The sequence below is a fragment of the Pleurodeles waltl genome, chromosome 3_1 (genome assembly GCF_031143425.1).
Source record: "Pleurodeles waltl isolate 20211129_DDA chromosome 3_1, aPleWal1.hap1.20221129, whole genome shotgun sequence".
Taxonomy (NCBI): Eukaryota; Metazoa; Chordata; class Amphibia; order Caudata; family Salamandridae; genus Pleurodeles; species Pleurodeles waltl.
In genome coordinates, this window is record NC_090440.1 from 13,686,901 (window position 1) to 13,713,885 (window position 26,985).

Genomic DNA, 26,985 nt, shown 5'->3' on the forward strand with positions numbered 1-26,985 from the left:
ATGGGCCACCTCAGCAAAAGGAACCCAATCAGTGGATGTAAGATGAACAATGTTCTCTGGGTCAAAAAGTAAATTCCCATGAGGGAAAACTTCCTCCGCAGCATAGTGTTTAGCTTTCCGCTTGCGTTTGCCTCCTATTTTGGGTTCAGATAAGTCGGAATCTGAGTGAGACTCAGAGGACTGAGACAATTCTCCAGGCGCCCCCGAGGGGGGAATGAAATTGCTAGAGGGAGGTTGAAGATCCGAGCTATACTCGTGATCATTGATTACCGCTGATGCCATCTGGGCTAGAATTTCCGCTGAAGGCGGCAGAGCCAACGGGCCCTTACCGGGTAAACCAGTATCTCGGGGTGTAGGGTCTCTAGCCCCTGATCCAGTGGGAATAGGCCCCATCAACTCTCTCTGTCCATATCGGACTAAGGGCGCCGTAAAAGGTTTCAGGGCTTTAATTAAGGCCTGGTTAACAGAGTCCTGAACATGGTGCCCAAGAGCCTGAACCAATCTCTCCTCCATCTGCTCAGGGAAGGGAGCTTCCATTTCCTCTTGGTAATATCCCCCCCCCCCCGCAAAATAAGACATGGCAGAAAACAGATAGAGTTAAGCCCTGGCTATCACCATGTTGTAAACATAACTGTTTCTGGGTGCCACCAGCAGGACCAGAGAGAGCTATGCGTCCTCTACGCCAAGAGCGTGCGTGATGAGCTCACCGCTGCGACCGCGCCGGATATCCGGACCGGAGCAACGGTCGCTCATTGTCCCATTGCGAAGGCGGGGCGACAGCAAAGGCCTGACCTACATCTCTTTTGGCCGCGCCCCTCGTACGCTGCGCGTGAACGCTTGCGTGATGAAGTCACCGTGACGTCACAAGCACTGCTCTGGCGGAGCCTGCTTAGCGCCGTTCTCACTATTCCGTGACCTAACTCCAAGATGGCGGCGTACGGTACGGGGCGCATGCGCAGAGGTGTTTCCGAAGGCGCGATCCCGCCTGACTGAAGCCGTCATCGTGAGCGCGCACGGGTGACCCGGAAGTGACGACTCCGAATGGAAGCGGCCAATGGGAGAGTGTAACGGCTGTGCGCGCCTGCCAATAGGCTGAGCGGACATTGGCCCGTGAGAAATTTGAAATAGAAGCTGAGGCTCCGCCGGGGCATAGCGCCGAGAAGCAGGTAGGCCCCCGTGCCAGACAGCGCCCCAGTGCGGTCTCGCAGACGTGTGCACGCGCGGGACAGACGGGGTTGGTGTCAGAGCGCCCCCCCGTGGCTCGGCAGCCACTGCCTTCCGGGAGAGCTGAAGTACCCCCCGCTGACCACCGGTGGAGGGAGAGGCAAGGTGCGGTACCGGGGACCCCTCAGAGGAGTGGGTCAGAGGCACGGGAGGCCCCGGGGGCGGCACTGGAGCGAGCTCTTCACACCTGACCCCCCCCACCCCCCACCGCAGGGGGCTGTCAACATCTGGACCAGCTGTCAGTCCCTGGGGGCAGCCCCCCCACCCGGAACAATGTCCACTCTAGCGCCCCCCCCCGGGGGGCAATGTCCACCCTGCCCCCCCCCAAAAGGAGCAATGTCCACTCTAGCGCCCCCCCCCCCGGGGGCAATGTCCACCCTGCCCCCCCCCCCCCAAAAAGGAGCAATGTCCACTCTAGGCCACCCCCAAGGAGCAATGTCCACTCTAGCGCCCCCCCCCGCCCCCCCCCCCCAAGGAGCAATGTCCACTCTAGGCCACCCCCAAGGAGCAATGTCCACTCTAGCGCCCCCCCCCCCGGGGGCAATGTCCACCCTGCCCCCCCCCCCCCAAAAGGAGCAATGTCCACTCTAGGCCACCCCCAAAAGTAGCAATGTCGACTCTAGCCCTCCCCCCAAGGAGCAATGTCCACTCTAGGCCACCCCCAAGGAGCAATGTCCACTCTAGGCCACCCCCAAAAGGAGCAATGTCGACTCTAGCCCTCCCCCCAAGGAGCAATGTCGACTCTAGCCCTCCCCCCAAGGAGCAATGTCGACTCTAGGCCACCCCCAAGGAGCAATGTCCACTCTAGGCCACCCCCAAGGAGCAATGTCCACTCTAGCGCCCCCCCCCCCCCCGGGGGCAATGTCCACCCTGCCCCCCCCCCCCCCCAAAAGGAGCAATGTCCACTCTAGGCCACCCCCAAGGAGCAATGTCCACTCTAGCGCCCCCACCCCCCGCCCCCCCCCCCCAAGGAGCAATGTCCACTCTAGGCCACCCCCAAGGAGCAATGTCCACTCTAGCGCCCCCCCCGGGGGCAATGTCCACCCTGCCCCCCCCCCCCCCCCCCCCAAAAGGAGCAATGTCCACTCTAGGCCACCCCCAAAAGTAGCAATGTCGACTCTAGCCCTCCCCCCAAGGAGCAATGTCCACTCTAGGCCACTCCCAAGGAGCAATGTCCACTCTAGGCCACCCCCAAAAGGAGCAATGTCGACTCTAGCCCTCCCCCCAAGGAGCAATGTCGACTCTAGCCCTCCCCCCAAGGAGCAATGTCCACTCTAGGCCACCCCCAAGGAGCAATGTCCACTCTAGGCCACCCCCAAGGAGCAATGTCCACTCTAGGCCACCCCCAAGGAGCAATGTCCACTCTAGGCCACCCCCAAGGAGCAATGTCCACTCTAGGCCACCCCCAAGGAGCAATGTCCACTCTAGGCCACCCCCAAGGAGCAATGTCCACTCTAGGCCACCCCCAAGGAGCAATGTCCACTCTAGGCCACCCCCAAGGAGCAATGTCCACTCTAGGCCACCCCCAAGGAGCAATGTCCACTCTAGGCCACCCCCAAGGAGCAATGTCCACTCTAGGCCACCCCCAAGGAGCAATGTCCACTCTAGGCCCCCCCCCAAGGAGCAATGTCCACTCTAGGCCCCCCCCCAAGGAGCAATGTCCACTCTAGCCCCCCCCAAGGAGCAATGTCCACTCTAGCCCCCCCCAAGGAGCAATGTCCACTCTAGCCCCCCCCCCCCCCCAAGGAGCAATGTCCACTCTAGCCCCCCCCCCAAGGAGCAATGTCCACTCTAGCCCCCCCCCCCCAAGGAGCAATGTCCACTCTAGCCCCCCCCCCCCCAAGGAGCAATGTCCACTCTAGGCCACCCCCAAGGAGCAATGTCCACTCTAGCCCCCCCCCAAGGAGCAATGTCCACTCTAGCCCCTCCCCAAGGAGCAATGTCCACTCTAGCCCCCCCCGCCCCCCCCCCCCAAAGGAGCAATGTCCACTCTAGGCCACCCCCAAGGAGCAATGTCCACTCTAGGCCACCCCCAAGGAGCAATGTCCACTCTAGCCCCCCCCCAAGGAGCAATGTCCACTCTAGCCCCCCCCCCCCCCCCCAAGGAGCAATGTCCACTCTAGGCCACCCCCAAGGAGCAATGTCCACTCTAGGCCACCCCCAAGGAGCAATGTCCACTCTAGGCCACCCCCAAGGAGCAATGTCCACTCTAGGCCCCCCCCCCAAGGAGCAATGTCCACTCTAGGCCACCCCCAAGGAGCAATGTCCACTCTAGCCCCCCCCCCAAGGAGCAATGTCCACTCTAGCCCCCCCCCCAAGGAGCAATGTCCACTCTAGCCCCCCCCCCAAGGAGCAATGTCCACTCTAGCCCCCCCCCCCCCCCCCCCCCCCAAGGAGCAATGTCCACTCTGGCCCCCCCCCCCCCCCAAAAAAAAAGGAGCAATGTCCACCCCCGGGAGTAATGTCTACTCTAGCGCGCCCCCCCCCCCCCCTTTAAAGTGCTTCCCTGTAGGTTCAGCCCTGTCTGAGTGGTGCCCCAGGGTAGACACCTGTCTGCGGTGCAAACACTGCAGGTTGGCTTGTATAATCCTAAACACATTTCAAACATGCCGACCATCTCCGGTGGTTTCTGACCAGTGGGAGCAGAGGAAACGCTTCACTTTCAGATCCACGGCTTCTAGAAAATATCTGCTTCGCTGCCTTCTCAGGCCACGCAAATTACTTATCAGTGGCGTGATTATAAACCCTCCTTTAAACTGCTTTGTTAATCGTACTTCTAATAACCCACACTCCTCCTGCATTTCTTTACATTTTTAATTCAACTGGTTATAAAACTGTATTTGATTTCTGTTCACTCATCTTAAGTTATTTCAAAAGTGCGTGAGAATAAATCTGTTGAGTATCACAGATAAGTCAGAAAAGGGCAACCGCTGATCAGTATTATTGTTTACGCTCTGGTAAACCTTACCTCGTAAAGTATACCCCAAGACATCTAAGAACAAAATATTAATATTCATTGTGTTCCAAAATACCTTTAGTTCTTATGAGGAGTTAAGTCACTTAGCTGAATGCTTTGTTTCGTACATTTTTAAATAGGTTGATTATCCCTTAAAAATGAGTTCTCTTCCCACCACGTGAGCATGTCATATCCTTTTGCTGACCCACAGTTTATGAACTTTGCAACAGACAACTGATTAAAGTGTTTATTTTTTTTATTTGTTTCTAGAACTGTTTGGTGCGTATGTGATGCATAAGCAGTTGTAGGGTGTGTCAGTCGTACAGGGTTGGTGTTTCCGAAATAAAATTCTCGCTAAGTAGTAGTTTCGCTGGACAGTTTTGTATATCGTGTACTTAGCAATTCAAACTTGATTTTGGGGAATGCATATCCCTACGTCAGTGACGGAAGCATGGAATGCGAGATACAGCTCAGGTCTAGTTTGAGGAGCTTCAAACTTCCCAAAATTCTGGGCATCACAAATGCATCTGGCGTTGCTCATTAACTCACATATTGAACACTCATGACCTGTTCTATGGCATCACTGCTGACAACTCTGTGCACGGTAAGGGCACACCTGTTAGCTACTTCAGATGACGATCACTGTTGCATTTCAGTAGTTAGTTCAAACCATTGCTTTTAACTGACATTTTCGCCTTAAAACATCCCTTTAACCTTTGTTTTTGTAGTGTGTGTGTGTGTGTGTATATATATATATATGTGTATGTATATTTGATCTGCCCTAGATTACCCCTCGAGTTAGTATCTTGCATCCACCTGCTGAACATGTACCATAAATACAAACCTTTTCTGTTTCAAGAGCCCAGGATATGGCTCAAGCCCATAGTTGAATAGGAAGGTAAGAGTACATCTTGCGAGCAGAAAGGGCTGAATGCAGACCAGGTAACTGGAATCATGTAAAGGAGCCGAGTGTTAGCTATGACATTTAAATCAAGAGGTTGTCTAGTGACTGCATCTGGTTTGTGCACTGGGGAAGCTGCGGCCGAGGAGGTGAGTCAGGTGTGTGCTTGTGATTAAGATTTAGATGCATAGCCTTGGGACGGGTAAAGTGGTAAATCTGCGGCAGTTACGGGGGCCGTCTGTCAAGTAACGTCAATGATTGAATTGATCTTAATTGTACTTTCAATAGCTGTGAGGCACAGTAAGCCATCCCCTTCCGGTGTTACCGTATAGCTCGTTGTAGACTCCTAAACTAAGCTGAGACCAAGATTCTGCCCCCCCACCCCCGACTTCCCGAGTAGAGGAATACCCACCCATTCGCTAAAGTATCATCAGTTAAGGTGCTTACTATGGGTGCTCCACTATAAAGTTGTTTCTACCCCGGGTGTTGCCCTGTCCTCCGAAATGTAGATAAAGAGAAATTATCTAGAGACAGACCTCACCAGGAGAGCCCCACAAATAAAGCTCCCTTACTGACTTTGTCCTTTCTCCTCCTAGATGAGCTGTTCCCACTGACCTCGCAGCACTAACACCCGCACTAACTGTCTGAAAGGTGCTTTATTAGAGCTCAGAGGAAAATGTTCTGACAAAAGAAGCCTCCCTGCGGATGTCCCTTTAAATGTAAGACCCCCACACTAGAATCCAACAGGACTGTTCCCCTAACATTACCAGATAAGCCAGTCCTTCAGCATACATCACTTCTAAAGGCAGTCTCCCAGATCCTTGCTTTCTGACCCAATAATCCAGTCTCTCCCTGGTCTGGTGCCCTTTGCGTGAGCAGTGACCGCTCTGGCAGGCCGTGCTGTTCTAGTAGGCTGCTCCATGAATGGGTATTTTTTGCAGGGATCTTCAGCTTCGGTGGACGTTCCCGACAGATAGTTTGCCTTTTTGAATAGTTTATTTATGGCAAGGTGGTGTACGCGACCTTGTTGTGGAAGGAACCTTTACCGCAGATGCCCATGATATCTGGGTGGAGTTATATATTTGCTTTGCTAGTGGCTTTTATCTGTTGGAGTTGTGTTTTGTCGAGGCCCACTGTCTGGCTCTCTTTCGTTGGGACTTGTATCTGGTAGGGAGTGTAGCCTGTTAGGGTCCATCGTCTCTTTTCAAAGCCGTGTATCTTTGGGGACCTGCTGTCAAGGGTGGGTCTTTATGGTAGGGGTCTGATCTGCCAGGGTCTGTGTGGTTCTTTGTGGTAGGGGCTTGCATCTGTTAGGGGACTGCTGTCTGTGTTTGCCGTGGGACATGTATCGGGGGTCTGATGTCTGCATGTGTTTGGTAGGTGCTCACTTTTTGTGTATTTCTGTGGCAAGGGCCACGGTCTGTGTATGTTTGTGGTAGGGGAATGTATTTGTTAGGGATCAGCTATCTCTGTATGTTTGTGATAGGAGCTTGTGACAGACGCATTCTGTCCCTATGTGGTAGGGGCCGGTTTGTGTGGTAGAGGGCCCCTGTCTGTGTATGATTGTGGTAGTGGCCTGTATATTTTAGGGGCCCACTGTCGGTGGTATGGGTTTGTATCTGTTAGGGGCCTGCTTTGTGTAGGTTTATAGTAGGGGCTTGTATGTGTTTGGGGTCCACTGTCTGTTCGTGTGAGGGGCCATGTGTGTTAGAGGCCCACTATGTATTTTTGTAGTTGGGGCCTGTATGTGTTGGGGGCCCTCTGTCACTGTATATTTGTGTTGGGGGTCCTGTATTTGTAAGGGTTCTGCTGTCTGTTTGTGGTAGCAGCTTGTCTGGAGCCTTCTGCCAGTATGAGAGGTAAGGGCCTGCATGTGTTAGGGGTCCGGTTAGAGTATGTGAGTGAAATCCAGATCTTCTAGGGGTCCAATATCTGGGTCTGTGTGTGTTGGGGACCCACCGTCTGAGTGTTTGGTAGGGGCCAGATTTTAGGGGCCCAATGTTGTGGTAGGGGGTCTGTGTGTTTGAGGTCGTCTGTAGGTTTGTGGTGAGGGCTTGTCAGGAGCCCGCTGTTTGTACCGGGGAGTGGGGGTGCTGTGGGAGAGGCCTGCATGTTTGGGTACCACCTGTCTCTGTGGTAGGAGCCCGCTGTCGGCCTATGGGAGAGGGCTGCGTGTTTGGGGACCGCTGTCTGTAGGTTTGTGGTAGGGGCCGTATGTCTGTTAGGGGCCTTCTCAATGCTTGTGGTAGGGGCCCTTTGTATGCTTGTGGTGGGGCTATGCCTGTTAGGTGGGCCCTCTGTAGGCTTGTGGTAGGGGCCCTATGTCTTGGGGGCCTACTGTCTGGGTTGCTCAGGCTGGCACCTGCCAGCTGTTTCCGATGAGCCCTTCTGGTCCTCCCCACTCTCCTCCCAGGCTGGCCCTCCCCTCTCTCCTCCCAGGCTTGTCTTCCCATGGCCGTCTCTCTCCTCCCATGGCTGGTCCTCTCCACCCTCCTCCCAGGCTGGCCCTCCCCTCTCTCCTCCCATGGCAGTCTCTCTCCTCCCAGGCTTGTCTTCCCATGGCCGTCTCTCTCCTCCCATGGCTGGTCCTCTCTACCCTCCTCCCAGGCTGGCCCTCCCCTCTCTCCTCCCATGGCAGTCTCTCTCCTCCCAGGCTTGTCTTCCCATGGCCGGCCCTCTCCTCCCAGGCTGGACCGCCCCTCTCTTCTCCTCTCCTCCCATGGCCGGCCCTCTCCTCCCAGGCTGGTCCGCCCCTCTCCCCTCCTCTCGCCTCTTCCTTCTCTCCTCCCCCAGAGGCGGGCTCCTTGCAGAGATGATGCCGTCTCCCGGTTGCTAGAGCCTCCCAGGCGGACTGTGAGTGTTGGTGGTGGGGTGGGGTCGGTGGTACGGGGTGCCTGAATGCTCCCAGGCCCCCAGGATGTGGGTCCTGGCCCCGCGCACCGGGGCACTGGCAGCCGCTGCCGCCGCCTGGTAAACAATGCGGGAGGGAGGTGCCCCCTGGAGTCGTGGACACGGGGGAGTCCTCCCTCCGGCTGCTGCATGGCGAGGATGCGCCCCACTGCTTGCACTGGGGGATCCCTGTGCATCAAGGGTCCCCACTGTGCTCCCACTGCTTTCAGTAGGGTGATCCGTGTGTTTTTGGGGGTCCCCTGAGTGTGGTCCCTACTGCTGGCTCTAAGGGGCGGTGTGGGTTCCCGGTGCTGCACACTGTCTACTGGCTGCGTGCACAAGGGATGTGGGCCTCGGTGCTGCGCACTTGAGGTGCCCTGGCTTGCACTAGGGTGACTGTTGTGGTTTGGGGGCCTCCTGGGTACCGCACACTGGGGTGATAGGTCTGTGGTGCTGTGGGCCTCGGTACTGCGCACTGGAGGTGCCCTGGCTTGCACTAGGGTGACTGTTGTGGTTTGGGTGACTCCTGGGTACTGCACTCTGTGGTGCTGTGGGCCGCGGTACTGCGCACTGGAGGTGCCCTGCCTTGCACTAGGGTGACTGTTGTGGTTTGGGTGACTCCTGGGTACAGCACTCTGTGGTGTGATGGGTCTGTGGTGCTGTGGGCCGCGGTGCTGCGCACTTGAGGTGCCCTGGCTTGCACTAGGGTGACAGTTGTGGTTTGGTTGACTCCTCGGTACCGCACACTGGGGTGATGGGTCTGTGGTGCTGTGGGCCTCGTTGCTGCGCACTGGAGGTGCCCTGGCTTGCACTAGGGTGACTGTTGTGGTTTGGGGGACTCCTGGGTACCGCACACTGTGGTGTGATTGGCCTGTGGTGCTGTGGGCCTTGGTGCTGCAACGAGGTGCATACCTCCACAGTGTGCCTCTGAATGCTACAACCAGGGAGTGAGCCTCGTAGCTTCACTCTGGACGTGCTACGGCCCGCTGGTCTATAGAGTGGTAGGTTTGCAGGGGGTAGGCCTCCTTGATTCACTCCAGGGTGGTAGATGTGGAGGCCTCGTCCCCCTACTTTGCACATGCTCAGGCTGCTGCACTCTAGGTGGTAGATGTGAGCCTGCTTGCTTCACTCTAGGGTGGTAGGTGTGTGGTCCTCCTTGCTTTACTCCAGGATGGTAGGTGTGGAGGCCTCTCCCCCTTACTCAAGACGTGCTACGGCTGCTTCACTCTAGTGTGGTAGGTGTGTGGTCCTTTCTTAACTCTGGATGAGCTCTGGCCTGCTGCACTCTAGTGTGGTAGGGTGTAGGCATCTTTGCTTCACTCTAGGGTGGTAGCTGTGTGAGCTCACTTGCTTCATTCTAGGGTGGTAGATGTGAGCCTGCTTGCTTCATTCTAGGGTGGTAGATGTGAGCCTGCTTGCTTCACTCTAGGGTGGTAGGTGTTTGGTCCTCCTTGCTTTACTCCAGGATGGTAGGTGAGGAGGCCTCTTCCCCTTACTCAAGACGTGCTTCGGCTGCTTCACTCTAGTGTGGTAGGTGTGTGGTCCTTGCTTCACTCTGGACGAGCTCTGGCCTGCTGCACTCTAGTGTGGTAGGGGTGTAGGCGCCTTTGCTTCACTCTAGGGTGGTAGTTGTGTGATCTTACGTGCTTCATTCTAGGGTGGTAGATGTGAGCCTGCTTGCTTCACTCTATGGTGGTAGGGATGTAGACCTCTTTGCTTCAATCTAGGGCGGTAGGTGTGTGAGCCTGCTTGCTTCACTCTAGGTGTGTAGTTCTTGTAGGTAGGTGTGTAGTTCTTGCTTCACTCTGGGCGTGCCCCGGCCCGCTGCACTCTAGTGTGGTAGGGGTGTAGGCGTCTTTGCTGTACTCTAGGGTGGTAGGTGTGCGAGCTTACTTGCTTCACTCTATGGTGGTAGATGTGAGCCTGCTTGCTTCACTTTAGGGCGGTAGGTGTGTGGTCCTCCTTCCTTCACTCTTGACGTGCTCCAGCACATTGTACTCTACTGTGGTAGGGGTGTAGGCGTCTTTGCTTCACTTCTAGGGTGGTAGGTGTGTGAGCTTACTTGCTTCACTCTAGGTTGGTAGGGGTGTGGTCCTCCTTTCGTCACTCTGGACATGCTCCAGCCCGGTGCACTCTAGTGTGGTAGGGGTGTAGGCATCTTTGCTTCACTCTAGTGTGGTAGGGGTGTAGGCATCTTTGCTTCACTCTAGTGTGGTAGGGGTGTAGGCATCTTTGCTTCACTCTAGTGTGGTAGGGGTGTAGGCATCTTTGCTTCACTCTAGTGTGGTAGGGGTGTAGGCATCTTTGCTTCACTCTAGTGTGGTAGGGGTGTAGGCATCTTTGCTTCACTCTAGTGTGGTAGGGGTGTAGGCATCTTTGCTTCCCTCTAGTGTGGTAGGGGTGTAGGCGTCTTTGCTTCCCTCTAGGGTGGTAGGGGTTCAGGTGTCTTTGCTTCACTCTAGGGTGGTAGGGGTTCAGGTGTCTTTGCTTCACTGTAGGGTGGTAGGTGTGTGGTCCTCCTTGCTTCACTCTAGACGTGCTCCGTCACGCTGCATTCTAGGGTAATAGGGGTGTAGGCGTCTTTGCTTCCCTCTAGGGTGGTAGGGGTGTAGGCGTCTTTGCTTCACTCTAGGGTGGTAGGTGTGTGAGCCTGCTTGCTTCACTCTAGGGTAGTAGTTGTGTGGGCCTTTTTGCCTCACTATGGACATGCTCTGGCCGCTTCACTCTAGGGTGGTAGATGTGTAGCGGTGTGGGCCTCCTTGCTGCACTCTGCTTATGTAATGTTTGGGCTTCCCTTTAGCGCTCTAGGGTAGTAGGTGTGTCTCTCTCCTTGCCTCACTCTAGGGTAGTAGTTGTGTGGGCTTTCTTGCCTCACTATGGACATGCTCCGGCCGCTTCACTCTAGGGTGGTAGATATGTAGAGGTGTGGGCCTCCTTGCTGCACTCTGCATGTTTATTGTTTGGGCCCCTGTGTGGTACACTTGGGGCGGTCGCCTCGTGGCTGCTCTCCGGTGTAATGGGAGTGTAGTTATGTGGGCCTCAGTGCTGAATACAGGATTTGCTCCCAACTGTTGCAAACTGGAGTAAGATGGGGTGTGTGCCTCGTTTCCGCACACCTGGATGTACTTCCTGCTGCACTCTAGGTTTACTGGAGTGCTTGGGGACATCATTGCTGCAGTTATATTATGCTTGTTCTTATATTGCACTTCTTTCACCTGTTACGCTGTTGGCCATTAGGCGGTGTTAGCTTGGAAGACTGCAGGAATGCAGGGTGGCTTTTGTGGGAAGTGTTGATGCTTGTGAGTGGCAGGTGCCTCTCGTGCATTGTTACTGTTCTGTAGTTCTAGAGCTGTTAATGTGATGGCCCAGAGATGAACCTTGAGTATGCTGTGGGAAGTGTTGATGCTTGTGAGTGGCAGGTGCCTCTTGTGCATTGTTACTGCTTTGCAGTTCTAGAGCTGTTGATGTGATCGCCAGGAGATGAACCTTGAGTATGTTGTGGGAAGTGTTGATGCTTGTGATTGGAAGGTGCCTGTCATGCCTTGTTACTACTCTGCAGTTCTAGAGCTGTTGGTGTGATGACCAAGAGATGAACCTTCAGTATGTTGTGTGTTCCATTGTCTTTAACCCTTCTTGTTGAGATGTCACTGCGGTGGCTGTTCTCGTAGCAAAGATTACTCTCGCCCTGGTTGTCCCAGCAAAATGATCTGGGCTCATTACAGTAACCGTTGCTGCACACTGTGGGATGTGCCCAGTGCTGCAGGCTCAGGAAACTAGTAGGTTCTGCTCATCTAGTGGAGGATGACTGCTAGAAACTGGAAATTCTGGACTGCTGCATCTTGGGATGGTGGAGGTGACCTCATGAAGGGTTGCAGCATTCTACGGGAGAGGAGCACAATCAAACCATGCTGCCACATCCTTTAAGAGCTGCCTGCTGCACCCACCCCTGTTTGAGGACTCTTGGGTGACATGCAGCTCGCACATCATAGTGCCTGAGGGGAAGAGTAGAGGATGTTGGAGGAGATACTGCTGTACCCTGGATAGAGTTGAAGTCGTGGCTCGTAACTCTGGCCTTGGAAGTAGGTCACTGCGTCAGCCCAGGTTAATGGTTGGTGGTCTATGGATACTTATGTGGTTCTGGTGCATGTCTGGGCCCTGCTGAGGCCAGGGGACACTGCTGTGTCCTGGACGGGAGGAGAGGGGGGTGCTGCCTGAGTGCTGCTCTAAAATAAGTTTCTTATTGTAGTCTGATGGTTACTGAGTTTGTGAGCAAGTCTACGCTGTGCTTGTCCTGGGTCCACGGCTCCTCAAGTGTGGACGTTGCTGGTCATGGGGAAAGAGGAAACTTGCCTGGTGTGGGTGCTTCAGCATATATAGTTACTGCCTACTCTCAGCATTGTTTTGTACTGCTTTGTCCCTGAAGTTGCTGGGCCCTGAGAACTTCTCTGCCATCTACACTGCTGGGTCTGGTGGCAGTGGAAGGGGGTTGATTGGGTCTTCTTTCATAGATTCCGCTGTTTCTTTTGATGATCTCTCCGGGAGGTACTGCTCAGGCTTGGGCACCGCTGGCTCCAGTTGACTAGCCCTGGTGCTGCTTGTACCTAGGAGTCCTGACCTTCAGGCCCGGTTCTTCTCTGGCCTGGGCCCAGCTCCTCTTGACCCTGTTCCTTTCCTGGGAAAGAAACCTATCTAGGATGAGATGCATAGGTTTTCTATGCAAAAGCTGTTCCATAACTACCTAACCATAATTACCTGTTCAGTTGGACTCTAGGGGTAGCGCTGAATAAAGTAGTGGCTTGTATGCCCTCAAATGCAAAGTGATAAATACGTTCTCTTGGTTTACAAAGCTGTGTAAAGGAGAAGATGTTAAATCGGGGCTTGGGTGCTATAAAGTGAAGTACTAAAGGTTTTGCTTTTGGCAGTCTGCTAATGTTTTGCTTGTAGGAAATAGGTGACGCAGTGCAATAGTGGGTACGATCAGGGTGTCTAGTAGCTTTGGAATAATAGAGAAGTGTTTCTTTAGTACTGGGTCCTTTCCAGGATTTAAAATGTATTTTTTAACCACTTTAACTATTTGACTAAGAATTGCCTAGTTCTTGATATGAGGGCGATTGATTTTGGGACAGTAGGTTAAAAAGTTATCCCAGAGTTCAACAGCATTTTGTGTAGTGATTGTGTGTGGATGTGTAGTCTAAAAAAACTGCAAATTAAGACTGATCAACACCCTAGCAGGATGGTTTGAGCATAATCATTCCATATGGAACACTGTGTGGAGATGGAGTATTTTCAGTCTAATAATTCCATATAAACGGTGAATATTGAATTCACATTGCAGTATTAAGAACATCCCTTGACTACACAGGTGCTGAGACCAGACTTTTGTGCTCTCCAAACATTGTGTGTCCTTAGGGTCTATGTATCCTAGTTTCAGAGTGTACAAAGAATGCACACATTCACTCACCTAAGCGACTCTGTCTTCGGACATGAATTCACTTGCAATTGTTTTTATAGCCTTGGTATACTCTGAACCGTTTTTCATTTGAGGAGGCTCTATACCTTTTATCTTCACCAAATTTTTGTTCACCTTAAGTGCTGCCTATCCTCTGTGTACCCTAAACAGCCATGTGACTGTACTCTTTGTGCTCTCGACTTCATTCACTTGAGGGTGTGTATCCTTGGTGTGTTTTGCCTCCTAAATATTACTTACGCCTCCTGCCCCTCCTGTGGTATAGGCCATCAACCAGGACTCTCCAGCCACCTCTGTCCTGGGCTTTTCTTTCATTCTGACTCCATGTGTAACCAATCTCCTTGCAGTCAGCCTCGAGACCTTGGTGCCACGTTTGGTGGCCTTCCTCCTTTTCTTTCCCCTTGAGGGTTCCAGTTTAGAGCTTGCCTGGTGGTGGTTGATGCAGACTTACGGAGGGTTGGCCTATCCATCCCCATCATATTTCCCTAAATTCTTCATGAGCAGGGAATTGGAAAGTCTGCTGCCATAGGGTGTTGTTTCTGATGGTGTTTGGCCAGCGGATTTGGATGATTTTCCTCAGACAGGGTGAAGTCCTGCCAGGTCATCAGCAAAGTCAAGGTGGTCGAGCTGGCTCCTAGATGTCAACTGGCTCCCAAAAGGTGAGAGCAAACACCCGTGGCTGACTCCGGTCATCACTTGGAAGGCTTCAATAAGTTGTCATCTGTGGACTATCTTGCAGGTCCTTCCCTCATAATAGTTCCTGATGATTCTTAAACATTTATCTGGCACACTGTAGTGGTGGAGGAGTTTCCAAAGGGGGCTTTGTCCTTACACTGTCAAATTCACATATAGTGTGATATTATAAGTAAGGCCCCCCCCTTCCTAAAATAAATGTAAGTCTGGGTTCAAGGGTTAAAAACAAGCATATAGCCGATCAACGTCCCACGTGACCTGTATTGCTTCTACTATGCTTCAAAAGATGCTATCAGTTCTGATCCCCGTAAACAATAATATCCTAAACAAATTAATTCAAGTAAATAAATGTATTTACTTATTTCATCCAAAAATATCAATGACATATATGCTAGAAAAATATTGCATCATTTTTCTCAGTGTTTTTCATTTTTAGTGCAGCTTTTCACAGGCAAACTCTACAACAATTAATATGAAGAAAACTGACAAAATATATTAAATATGAATTCCAACCCCCCCCCAGCTGTTCGCTCACTCTTGATCACATACAACAACATTCTCTCACCCTTAAGTTCATATCCCATTCCAGCCATTCAACACATACAAGACTCCATACAATGGAAAAATATGATTTTCAGCCACTGCACTGTTGTGAGCTGGAGTCCTCCCAAAGATAGGTTTACACTGTTGAATGTCTTCTGCTACTCAATGAAGTTGATGTAGGAGGGAGTGCCATACCATTGACTGCTCAACGATGATGTGCAATGTTTTATCTGGTCTGTGCAGGATTTATTTTTGCAGAAGCCAGCTTGCTGGTCTTGCAACACATTGTCAATTTGTTCCTTCATTCTGTTCAGGATGAGGCTGTTGAACACTTTGCCTGGGGTTGATAGAAGTTATCCCAGTATAGTTTGCATGTTTCTTTGTCACATTTCTTGAAGAACTGTCCCTTCTTCCAGTCTGATGGCACCTTTTCCTCTTCCCAGATCCTTCCAAACATAAGGTGTAACATGTCTACTGATGTTTCAATGTCTGCATTCAGTGTCTGCCGTCATGTTGTCAGGTACTGTTGCATTTCCATTTCTTAGATGTCTGATGGCTTGTGTATTTCTTCCTTGGTTGGTCTGCCGAAGTTGATTGGCAAGTTCTTGTCAGCTCGCTGTATGGTGGAAGACTGCAGCACAGGCTGGTTCAGGAGGTCTTCTAAGTGCTCAACCCATCTTTGTTGTTGGTCTTTATTACCCTTGATTGTCTTCCCCGTTTGGTCTTTTACAAGTCTTTTTAGCTTGCTGTATCTGCCGGGAGAGATTCCTAGTATCGTGGCGTTCTTCCGAGTTTCCTTGGCTTGCTGCTTCCTGGGCTTCTGTGGCAATACCATCAATGAATCTTTACTTGTCTGCTCTTAAGCTCCTCTTTGCTTCCTTGTTGGTTTTGGTAAATTAACCTTGAGGTTTCTTTTTCTGCTCTTGTTCGGCTTGTGTTGACGGCAACTTTCATTTCCTTTGTCCCCTGAATTTTGCATAGTCTCTGTGGAGATCCATTCTTTATGCTGGTGTTTCTTGGAACCTAGTTCCTCCTGGCAAGTTGATGTCACTGTTTCTTTGATTTTCTTCCACTGAATTTCTACTGGGTCTGTCACCCTCTAGTTCTTGCAGGCCTTGAAACTGGTTACAGAGGGTGACTAAGTATTCACTCTGTTCTGTGCCTCTTCGAGGAGGGTAGTGTTATAATAATTGCGGGAAGCAAAAGTTAAAATCAATAGTTATTTTAGGATGGATTGTTATTTTTAAGTATTAAAGCATACAGAAAGGGATTTTGTTATATGAAATGCCACATATTACCTTTGTAGGGAAGTTTTTTGGTGTTGGTTACTGCCTCTGAAAAACTTTATGGCTAGAAGATTTGCACTGTGATCAATCTTGCTAGAATCTCTTCATAGCTGCCTGCCAGGATATTTGATCAAATAAACATTAAAATACATATCCGCATTTATAGGTGTGTATCTATATAGATTACAGAAGGGCTTTGTGTCCGCTCTGCCACTGATCCGTCTGTCATTTACTCTTTGCTTCCATCTGTGATCGTGTGCAGCATGGCGGAATGGCTCATTCCACAAGTCATTGGCTCTGCCCTGCAGATTACTGCATTTTCTGATCACATGTGCACATCCACCTGAAAATGAGTGCACTTCGGTATCGGGACTATCTGGCTTTTCATTTTGTCTTCATTTTTCTTTTTATCATTCCCTTTTCAATTCTTTGCTTTATTTTGTTCTTAGGAGGGTACAACAGCTCTCGAGGCAGTGCTAACAGGTGGCTTGTTTGCCACTCATTTAATCTGCAGTGCACCGCATCCCACGTGGCCACTTCGTCGAAACTAAGAGACCATTGTGTACTATTATTTTACCGTTCCAGAATGGTCAAAACATCAGTTTTAATTGTTCTTGTTATGCAGTAACTTTAAAACAATTAAAGTCTATGCAAATTCTTGTAAAAGACCAACTCCCACTATTGTTTAGTTGCTTAATTGTCGGTGTATGCCTGCAGTGTTTCGGTGGTAGCATGTTTTTTTTTTTTTACTTGTATTTTAATTTATCTTGCCTAGGTTGTTTGCGTATTTTAGTATTCTATTGCAGTTGTCAGAGGGTGTATGCAAGAATGAGTCAGTGGATGCAGGAGTGCAAAGGCGAGTGGCAGTGAGTGTATGTGACATCCGTGCCTAACCCCTTCAACGACACACAACCCTTTTTCATTCATAAGCCCAGACCTGTTTGCGTTGCTAATACTTATTTACATTAGGAACTGTATTGGTTTTTCTTATTCTTATTTGGAGTTGTTTGCTTGTGGTACTCTGAAAATGTATTTACGTTGGAATCTGTGAATCCTTCTTGTATTGTGCACACTTTATTCCAGCTACTGGGCTGGGTATGTTTGGTGTAAATTGGATTCTTTACGTGTCTCCACAAGCAGAGCTCATCAGATCATAGAGCATCACCATACTCTCCTATGCTGAGAAAACGCAACTGAAAATCTCTGCAGTCTGACAAGACCCCCACCACAAAAAAACAGTTTTGCCACGTGCATGACCGCTGTAACCTCATGGATTAAAACGAACTCCCTCAAACAAAAACAGGCAAAACTGAACTAGTGATCGTTGTAGAGAAAGCATCTACCTAGTGGCCAACTAATCTCTGACCCTCCCCCACCACCAGCTCAAGTTGGGAATCATCCTGGACCACAAGCTCGGCATGATGGAGGACCATTCACATGCTTGCACATCCTTAAGATGGTACAAAAGATCTTCAAATCAGTGCTAAAGTGCATATGCTTTCTCCTTAAAACGTGATGACATTGGCTCATACCCAATTGGCCTTATTTAATTTACTTGCAAGTCCCTAGTCAGTACACTACATGTGCCCAGGGCCTGTAAATTAAATGCTACTAGTGGTCTGCAGCACTGGTTGTGCCACCCACATTAGCCACCTAACCATGTCTCAGGCCTGCCATGGCAGGGCCTGTGTGTGCATTTTCACTGCCACTTCGACTTGGCATTTAAAAGTAATTGCCAGGCCTTCAACTCCCCCTTTTCTACATATGTCACCCCTAAGGTAGGCCCTAGGTAGTCCATAGGGCTTGGTGCCTTGTAGGTAAAAGGAAGAGCATGTACATGTGTGGTTTACATGTCCTGATAGTGGAAAACTCCCAAATTCGTTTTCCTCTACTGTGAGGCATGCCCTTTTCATAAGCTAACACTAGTGCTACCCTCATATACTGTTTGAGTGGTAGATTCTGATAAGAAAGGGGTAAGCAGGTCATATTACTATTATAGAAATGCTACTTTTAGAAAGCGATCATTTCTCTACACTCAAATCATTCTGTGCCTTACAATCAACGCCTTGCTAGGTTTGGTTGACAGCTCCCTTGTGCATTCACTCAGATAACCCCAAACACAGGATGATCAGTCACACTTGCACACATTTGCATACTGAATGGGTGTTCTGGGCTGGGAGGGTGGGGGGACCTGACACTTATATGTCAAAGGACAGTGGCCTGCCCTCCCACAATGGACTGCCCCACCCCCTACTGGAACCCTGGGAGACAGGATGGAACTGAAAGGGGACCTTGTGCACTTCTAAGCCACTCTTTGAAGTCTCCCCCACTTCAAAGGCACATTTGGGTATTTAGGCAGGGTCCTTGTCCCTACCAACTTAGACACTTCTGGACCTGTATCCGGCAAGAGGAACTGCCTGGCTGCCCAAAGGACCCACCTGACAGCTTTTCTGCAAAGGACTGCTGCCCTGCTGCCTTGCTGCCCTCTGACTCTGCTGAAGAAGTGCTCTCCCAGGGCTTGGATAGAGTTTGCCTCCTGTTCCTTGAAGTCTTGGGGCCAAAAAGACTTAATCTCCGCAAAGAACTCCTTTTGCGGCAAAAATTTGATGCACAGCCTGCCAGAAACGACGCACAGCCTGCATCGCAGTGAAAAAATCACTGCACACCAGAACGACGTAGCCCGGCTCCCCGAGTGGAGATAGACGCAGTGCCAGCATTGCGACTGGAACTTTGACGCACTGCCCACTGGATCGACGCATAGCCGAACCGGAACACAGCCTAACTTCCTGTGAGAAGAATCAACACAGCACCTGCCATGTGACACAAATTTCACTGTATTGCCCACCGGATCGACACAGCTCCTGTGACTTTGTCCTCCATGCCCAGGATTTCTCCGCATCGTCCCCAGGGGTCCAAATAACCCGCAACCTGAAGCGGATCCAAGCCAGCGCCCTGGAAATCAATCCAAAGCCTTTCCTGCATGGAAAATTATCGACACATCGTCCGTGTGTGCCCAGAGTAACCGACGCACACCTCCTCGTTTTCCACGCATCTCCTCCTCTGCCGGCCCATTGTGGATAACTTCGACGGAAACCAGGTACTCTGTGCTTGTAAGAGACACTTGTTGCTTTTTAAGAACTAAAGACTCTTATCATTTTCTAAAGTGATATCTCAACGTGTACTTATGAACCAGATAAATATTCTATAATTTTCCAAACACTGTGTGGTGTATTTTTGTGGTGGTCTACTGTGTTATTCCACCAATACTTTACACATTGCCTTCTAAGTTAAACCGGACTGCTCAGGGCCCAGCTACGAGAGGGTGGGCACAAAATAATTTGGATTGTGTGTGACTTACCCTGACTAGTGAGGGTCCATGCTTGGACAGAGGGTAACCTGACTGCCAACCAAAGACCCCATTTCTAACAGTGCATAATTCCACTTCATGAAAATTGCATTACACTAGTTTCCTATATTTTGCACACATATTAGTTTCTGTTCAGACTGTTTTCCTAAGAGAGGCTTTCTGCTTGAAGCAATCTCTAGTTGGCTTCTCAGTCACAAGATCATGGCAAACCACATAGCACACTAAACGCGTACCTTTAAGTGCTTATGAAGCTTGGTGGAATACCACCAGAAAAATATATGCAATGCCATACACCTCTAGTCTACACTGCACTCTTTAAAACAATTGGCTGTGTACAACAGTTTTTGCAACATGATAGGTTGTATATGGTGTACAGAGGATTTGTTTTCTACCTGGCTGCATAGCCTTGGGGTACACTGAGATGGTTGCATGGCCCAGTGGAGTTGGATATTCCCCTTGACTCTTCAGAGTCAACATCATTGGGATCTTTGGCAAATCCCCTCATGTGGCGAAGCTTCTGTATTCTGCCACATGCTGGTCTTTGTAAGACCTTGCTGGTTAAACTCCTTTTGCTTACCCTCTAATGCAAGCCTCAGTCATTGGCCTCCTGATATTATCTTCATTGTGCACACGCCCTTGTTCAGCCGTGTCTCCTATGGGTCCTGCTCTTTTGAACTGTAGCGCAGCTACGATTGTTTGGCATTGAAACTTCCTGTTCTTCCAGTTCTTTGCTAACTCAGCAGATGCATCCTTTCTGGTCTCCTATTAAATGTTTGATACTTTGAAACTTTACCTTGCATAATCTTTAGGTTGCGTGTGCTAGAAATCCATTGCTTTGTCTGTTGCCAAGCATTCTGGGGTTTGAAGGCAGCCCACTCAATGCTTATCATTGGCTGGCTTTCCTTGTCACTCATTTGCCTGCTTCTTATTTGTCTACTTTAGCCATGTTGTGCAGGATCTGGGGTGCTGTTTGGGAGCCTTAAAACCATTGTCAAAGCCAATAGATCACAAAGGTGACCTATTGTCTGCCAATGCTTGTTAATAAGAGCTTTTGGGTCTGCTTGGAAATGCAATGGTTGATATGGAAGGGCTTTGTCCTACGTTAAATCACATTTTAACTTTCTATGACCATGAAATGGCTCATTTATTTTGATTAACCATTGGCATAGCTGAATTTGAGCATCTGGACATTTACTCTTACCTTTACTGCCTCAGTACCAGTCTTGCAGGAAATGTGGGACAAACACTGTCCGAAACCATTTACTGAAAGGGGTGACTGTAAAGAAGCTCTTGGAGTTGTCTAGCACTGCAAGGCTGTACAGGGTGACCATGTTGTTGTCAGTGGGTCGTATTTCCTGCTATATTGACTTCCAGAATGGGCTCTTCCGCCATCAAAGCAGAAGAATCTTATTGACCTTGTTCATCCTCACCCTTCCATGTTCCCTTGTCACGCTTCTTTCTGCTCCCATCTCTTTTTGCATCATTTTCTGGTTTCTTTAGTACACAAGCATTGTCCCTGTTGTCAACTGTTTCCACTCTTTGCACATCCCTCTCTAATAAAGAATCAGTCTTTCTATAAAGTTTCCTCTAGTTTGAAATGTCTGGTAACAGCACTTTTCTGTTTTTCTAGGTGGAAACAGTAGCGGCTCATAGAAGTCAGAAGGTTAAGAAGCACTGAGTTAGACAAATACTTTCTCTAGTGCCGATGTGGGGTATAGAGGCACACAGCTTCAGACCCAAATCAAAGATGCGAATAGCTAATTCTGACGTAGCAGAAACTCATTTGCTGTAAAGCAGCTCTTCTCTGGACCGTCACTAACCACTTGCCATTCCAATGAGCTATTAAAACCCTACTCTCACCACCTAAAAACACGGGGTCCATGCATATACCCCGTCTCCTGTATGCTGATGACCTGATCTTCTTAGATTATACTGCCAATTGGTTTACAGAGAGAACCTAATGTCCTAGAATTTTACTGTAAAGAAAACTTGTTTATGATAAACATCAAGAAAAGATTATGGTTTTTGGGGTAAAAAGTGAACAACTTTAAATGGCACCTTGATACGATGCAGATTGAGCCAATAAATCAGTATAACTATCTGGGGATTACAATCTCCAGTAATTTGAGGTGGGAAAGCCCACATGAAAATGTTAACAGCTAGGGTTTTGTTACAAACGGGGTCATTTGTCATTCTGCTTCATGGAGGACTTTCATTCCCCCCCACTCCCCAATGTAATGATTTTAATTGCACTTTTTGATTATTTTATTGGTTCCTATGTACTTTATCTGTTTTTATCATGTTTAAACCGATTTACTTAAAGCTACTCTCCATCAGCTAAAAACGGGGCACACAAAATAAGAAAAAAGTGGTCTCTCCTATAGTGGGAGGAAGGATGCTTTTAGTACTCTGCTTGTTTCTCTAAGCTCAATGCCTGTCTGGACTTTCAGGCGGTAGCTTGTCTCTTGCGTCCTGCTTATCTTTTAACCCTTGGCTAATGTTTACACTCATATCATTGTACAACATGCGAATTATTTATATATATATATATATATATATATATTTTTTATTTTTTATTTTTTATTTTTTGTTTATTTCCAGAGAAAAAAGCTTGACCTGTTAAGATGCTGAATCTTCACCCCATCCTTAGTTTCTCTTGAATAAGCTTCTCATTGAGTTCTACGGACAAGTGAAACCTCTGTTCCACTTGTTAGACCAATTGCTTCTGACTGCTGACCTAGTGTAGAAAACTGGGTTCTGGTTGTAGTACCCCAACACTTTTTGCCTGGGTTTTTGATGCATGTTTGACTGAAGGGCACTCGTTTCCTGCTAAGTAGGTCCCAAATGCCAGTGTTTTTTTTTCCTAAACAAGACACCTGATCTCAAAGTAGGCAGGCCATTTAGCTCCTCTAAGTCCCTAGTAAATGGTACCCCTTATACCTATGGCAGGGGTCTTAAAAAGGGGGCCTGAAAGCTGTAGCACAACTTGTGCCTCTCTTAAGTGACCCAGCACCAACCTCATGCAGACTGCCATTGTAGGCTGCGTGACAAGATGCTCCCTAAAAGTGAAAACATGACACAGCCTGTGTGTAATGTCCCTTAAGCACTGTATGCAAGTCACCCCTGCAGCAGGCCTTAAAGCTGCCCTAACAGGCTGCATTATATTACATGTGAGGGCATATCTGCAAGAGAAGATATGTCCCTGCTATGTCTGTTGATTCTTTAGACATAGTAACTGGGCAGGAAAGCCAATTTAAATACAGATGCTGAAAACTGGTCAAGACGAATGCTGCAGCTACATGATGGCTTTACTGAAGTTAGGGATGTTTGGTATCAAACATCTCATATTGATAAGCCCACACTGATCCCAATGTTGGATTTATCAATACATGCATCCAGAGGGCACCTTAGAGGTGTCCCCTGAAAACCTACCAACCTCTAGTGTGCATGCTGACTAGTTTGAGCCAGCCTGCCACCACCAGACACAAGTCTGGACCCCTAGGTTGAGAGCCTTTACTCTCTGGCAGTTGGTGACAACCTGCTGTTACACCCCGCCCCTCCAACCACCACCACTAAACAAGTTGACCTGCAAATCTGCAATCCAAGGCTGGTAGCTTCAAAGAAGCCCACCGTCCTTGGTATACAGATCTGGCTTTCCTCACATGGGAAATGTTGACCCCCTGCCTCAGGGTCTATTTGGCATCTGGACAGGTGGAACATTTAGTATTAAGAAAGGTATGTCCACCCCTCAGGTCAGTCTCACCCCTGAAGGGGGTTGCCTTATCTAAATACCACATTTCAGAATCTACCATCTTGGTGTTGGCAGATTTTGGAATTCTGTGACAGGGTTATGCCCACTTCCCATAGGAAGTGGTCGTATACAGGGTGTTGTGACCCCATTGGCTACTACCATACATTCCCGTAACACCCCTAATTTCAGTGTTTAGATGAGCCCTTGGCACCATTGAAGCAGACCCTGTTGGCCTAAGAAGTCCAAGGACACCAAAGAGCTGCAAGAGTAGACCAGGAGAAAAGCAGCTGACCTGTACCAGCCCCACCGTCTTGTCTGCATCCCTTGTCAAAATTTGCACCAAAGTCGACTCGTCCTGCAGCTGGGACTCCTGGAAACTGGGAGGACTGCCTGCCTTCGAAAAAGACTCAAGACCACCTGTGAACAGCAGACCTGTTTTCCAAGAAACTGACTCCTCTGGGACCATAAAAACCAGACACCTGAAGTCACCACTGCACCCGCTGTCTCCGACCCGAGTTGAAGTAGACCACCGGTGCCAACAAGGTTCCCACCCCTCCAGAGTCTTGAGTCCATTGTGGTTTCACCCTTCCTGGACTCTCCGATGACACCTGCAGTCTCTGCATTCAGCCTCCCCCCACCCCCCCACTACTGCAACTGCTCCGGTCAGAAAAAGCCTGACACCTCTGCACCAGTCACCCCAAAGCTGTGGCAAAGAGGTCTAAGCAGCGTGAGGCATGAGCCCCGCTGTTTCAACCCGATTGGCCATCTGGACAAAGCCTGCAGCCTCTTTTTGCAGTGACCGATCTCCATTGAAACAATTTGAGCAGCAGACTCTGTTTTGCACCCTGTGCCGCGGATGGTGTACTGCAGGTGCTGCCTTGGACTTTGCCCTCCACTCATCCTAACTCCTGGCGATTGGTCTTGTAAGTCACTGTACTCTTCTTGTTTACAGAACTTGTTTTTCCTCCTGCAGGATAACATTGCGGAACTCAGAAATTGCACAGTGTCCGCTTTTTAAAGTAAAAAGAATTTCTATTTAAAAACACTTACCTGAACGATTTTTCTCGAATGCCTAAACATATATAAAAATACTTGCTTTTTTTAGGGTCGACCCTGCGTTGCATGCGTATCGCAGCGAGACGCTTTAGTTACTAGAAAAGGGCTTGGAGCCCTGTCGACATGTTTCATTGGTTCGTGGGCTTGCATAGTAAAATCTGCTTGCTTTCATTAGTGGAAGGCATGCACACGTCATGCCTTTTCCGGTGGTTAGCCCTCCTCGAGCGCAGGGACCAAGTACAGAAAACATGCGAGGCTTGCTGTTTTCTGTCGGATCGTGGACTACTTTTTCTCTTTTACTAGTGCGATTTCTCTTGGCAGAAGTCGAGTGCTTTACACAGTTAATTTCACTTTTTCGGGTTATGTACATAAAAGCACTTTTGCCGATAGATGAAAAGTCGGGTTAGGAGTTTACAACACGATCAGCTCTAACATGAGCAAACGCGAGACCTATTGCATTGCAAATGCTTGTTATAAATTGGTTTGGATCTACTTTTTGAGTTCTCATTTATTGACTATTGTGTGTACTTGTGGATGTCTTCCACTCATCTGTGCTAAGCCTTAGGCTGCTCGACCACACTACCTCAAACTTTTAGGCTTGCATAGCAAGCCCTGTCCACTCCTGGGGGAATCCCTCGACTATTTAAACAATCTATCTAGTTACTGATATACCACATTGTTAGACTTTTCATCCTTGACGTGGCCTCCCTTAACTTTTTGCCTCTGTTTCCCTGGTTGTTGATGTGTGCTGGACTCTGTTTGCTATTTTTGTTACTCTGGGCACTTTACCACTGCTAACCAGTGCTAAAGTGCAAGTGCTCCTATACAAAATGTGTATGTAATTGGTTCATCCATGATTGGCATATTCTATTTACTAGCAAGTCCCTAGTAAATTGCACTTGAGGTGCCCAGGGCCTGTAAACCAAATGCTACTAGTGGGCGTGCAGCACTGGTTGTGCCACCCACCTAAGTAGCTCTGTAATCATGTCTTAGACCTGCCAATGCAGTGTCTGTGTGTGCAGTTTTAAATTGTAAGTTTGACTTGGCAAGTGTACCCACTTGCCAGGCCTAAACCTTCCCTTTTTCTTTCATGTAAGGCACCCCTAATGTAGGCCCTAGGTAGCCCCAAGGGCAGGGTGCAGTGTATGATTAAGGTAGGACATATAGTAATGTGTTTGATATGTCCTGACAGTGAAATACTGCTAAATTCGTCTTTCACTGTTGCAAGGCCTGTCCCCCTCATAGGTCAATATGGGGGCTGCATTTAAATATGATTAAAGTGTAGGTTCCCTTTGGGAGCAGATAGACGTGGAGTTCGGGGTCTCTGAGCTCACAATTTAAAAATACATCTTTTAGTAAAGTTGATTTTAAGATTGTGTTTGAAAATGCCACTTTTAGAAAGTGGTCATTTTCTTGCTTAAACCATTTGTGGATTCCCTGTCTAGGTCAGTTTGACAGTTGGGCTGGTTGCACCTCTCACTAGACAGTGACACAAAGGGAGCTGTGGTGTAGTCTGCCTTTCCTGACGAGCCATCTGTGCTAGGAGGGAGGGGAGGAGTGGTCACTCAAACCTGAAAGGGCTGTGCCTGCCCTCACACAATGCAGTCTCCAACCCCCTCTTGTGTCTGGGGCCTGGCCTGGGCAAGGCAGGATTTCACAAACAAGAGACTTTTCTTTGAAAGTAAGCAAGCCTACTTCAAAGGGCAAAATGGGTATAAGAAGGGCACCCAAAACCACAGACTTTAGAACACTTCTGGAAACCAAGAGGAACCTCTGCCTGGAGAAGAGCTGAGGAAGAAGAGCTGCCCTACCTGTGACTGTGCTTTGTGGAGCTATCCTGCAGTTGCTGCTTCTGCCTGTGCTAGAGGACAAAGACTGGACTTTGTGTGCCTTCCTTCTTGTGAAGAACTCTCCAAGGGCTTGAATTAGAACTTGCCTCCTGTTTGAAGTCTCAAGGACAGCAAAGGCTTCTCTCTGCCAGCACCTGGAGCCTCTGCTGAGACTCCTACTCTGCCAAGTGGTGCCCATCCAGTTCTTGGGACCCTGAAAGGAGATGCTGACAGATCAAGAGTGGGAAATCCACGCACCGACCGCCGTGCCGGGAAAAGATCGACGCAACTCTGATCCGCGGCTGAAGAATCTATGCGCCGCCAGCTTCGCGGCTGAAAATTGACACTCGCCTACTGCGCGACTGAAAGATCGACGCACGCAGCTGGAAAAATGACACGCAGCATCGCTGACGGAGGCTGGTGAGATTGCACCCTGCGCTGTGTGGTTTTCGGATCATCATGCGGCTGGATTACCGACTCAAACATCAGTGGGCGCATAAAAACTATGCAAGGCCTTCCAGAACCCGAGAGTGCAGTTCGAATAGACACATCGCTCTCCTGCTGAGAGAAGAAACTACACACACCGACTCGACTGAAGGAGAAACGACGCATGGTCTTGCTCGTGAGTGATATTGATGCATCGCAAGCCCTTTTTGTCGCACACTCGCCCATACGGGTTTATTTTTGACACACCCAGGTATATTTTCACACTAACAGCGTTGGCATTGTGTTTAAAATTACATGAAGACTCTTTTTGGTTTTTAATTGATATTTTGACTTGTGTATTATGGATTTTTGTAGTTTTTGGTCTTGTGGTGTTTGGATAAATATTTTCTATTTTTCGAAACCTGTGTTCTGTGCATTTTGTAGTGTTTTCATTAAGTTACTGTGTGTGTAGGTACAAATACTTTACACCTAGCTCTCTGAAGTTAAGCCTGCTGCTTGTGCCAAGCTACCAAGGCGGTGAGTGGGGGTTAGCTGAGGGTGATTCTCTTTTACCCTGACTAGAATGAGGATTCTTGC

At 49.3% G+C, this 26,985-nt stretch overlaps 1 protein-coding gene across 6 annotated transcripts in view; it reads left to right on the forward strand.

The window, feature by feature from the left end:
* Positions 1–1,035: 1,035 nt before the first annotated feature.
* Positions 1,036–26,985, forward strand: part of CKAP5 (cytoskeleton associated protein 5) — a 627,586-nt gene continuing 601,636 nt past the window's right edge. For 2 of the 6 annotated variants that reach the window (XM_069221686.1, XM_069221689.1), the window contains exon 1: positions 1,036–1,166. The gene's annotated coding sequence lies outside the window, so the exon portion shown is untranslated. Of the gene's footprint in view, positions 1,330–7,833; positions 7,935–26,985 lie in introns of those variants that run through there. The other 4 variants (XM_069221687.1, XM_069221690.1, XM_069221691.1 and 1 more) reach the window with 3 other exon arrangements.